At 39.8% G+C, this 1,403-nt stretch overlaps 1 long non-coding RNA gene across 1 annotated transcript in view; it reads right to left on the reverse strand.

Annotated features, from left to right (window-relative positions):
- Window positions 1-1,403, reverse strand: part of LOC104983143 — a 16,054-nt gene that overhangs the window by 9,395 nt on the left and 5,256 nt on the right. The gene's annotated exons all lie outside the window — the stretch shown is intronic.

The raw sequence follows: 1,403 nt of genomic DNA on the forward strand, positions 1-1,403 counted from the left end.
TCTGTTGTTCTTCCATGAAAGAACCACAGACAAGGCTTGAATTGTAGGTTTTGCAGAGCTGTTGGGTTGCTAATTTAGAGGCATTTAACAGACTGTTATGTGGGCTTATCTCGGAGGGGGAGTATGAGAGAGGATGGCATGGGGCTGTTGGGGATAAAAATAATGTCAGCAGGTAAAAGATGATACAGGCAGCAGACAGACCCGACTAACAGTGCTGACCACTTCCTGAGTTGTCTCACTGCACTAAGAGCTTATCTGGGATCCTATCATTAATCTATATGGACAGTGACACCTCATTTTTACAGGGGCCAATACAAACCCTGACTAGGGAAGCATTTTCTTTCATGAATGTGCATGCATCAAAAAAGCTCTTTGTTTGACTGCTAAATGATCAGAGATGTGTGGACAAATCGCTTCAAGAGTTGATGTTAAAATGATGTTTATTGTTCGTTCTAACCGGGTAGCATTCCTATAGAATGATGGTGGGGATTTAGAAATTATCTTATGATAGATAATGATTCTTATTACAGTAGAGTTCAACTCCTCCATTTATACACACAGGGAGAGATTATATAGATAGATTAAACAGATTAACTACAAATTGGCTAACATTCTGGGTTTAGAATACACCAAGGCCCTCAAGCTCCTCTGGTGGTTGTGAGTAACTAACCAGAGCTAGAGATTCATCAGGAAAGATAGGATTGCAAAGCTAAACACGCATACATGCTCAGTGTGAACTCCCTGCAGTTTAGAGCCATTCTGAGACAGGGTAGTGCTGACTATCACCTGATCACTAAGCGGAGGAGCAGGCAGCTCCCTTTATTAATTCGTAGAACAGTTTAGCAAGGCCATCAAGATAAAAGCTGAAGCTCAACTGAACGAGGCTCTTCCCTCCTTTGGGTATCCAGGTACTTCTAGTGGAATGGTGAAGATTAGCTGATACCTGAAGAGTTACTGCTAAGTCAAAACTGTGGGAAAGTGTAACAAAAAAAGTTGTGAATTTAAAGTACACACTCCCCTGTTTATATGTTTTATATTTATGAAAAACATAATACTAAAAAGTCTTTTCCTCTGTGGGCAATTACCTAGCAGGGTTAAGGAAACCATGAGGTGGTATTTAATAGCACTTTTCCACTAAATGTCAGACCTTTGGGTCTGACATCTGTTTTAAGTTATGCAAACAGCTGTCCAAGACAGCTGTAGCAAGCATGAACTTCACTTTTTGTAATACACCAATGGGAACGTGGATGGCAGACTTAGATGAAAAATCCAGTGTTCTCTAAGACACTAGCCAGGTCTTGGCAGAAACTTCCATGGTGAAACTTTTAAAACATCATTTAAAAAATATATATATATATATATTCACCTGGGTCAGGAAAGCTGAAATCAGTTAGAGCAGTATT

The sequence above is a fragment of the Bison bison genome, unplaced genomic scaffold (genome assembly GCF_000754665.1).
Source record: "Bison bison bison isolate TAMUID 2011002044 unplaced genomic scaffold, Bison_UMD1.0 scf7180017861786, whole genome shotgun sequence".
NCBI lineage: Eukaryota > Metazoa > Chordata > Mammalia > Artiodactyla > Bovidae > Bison > Bison bison.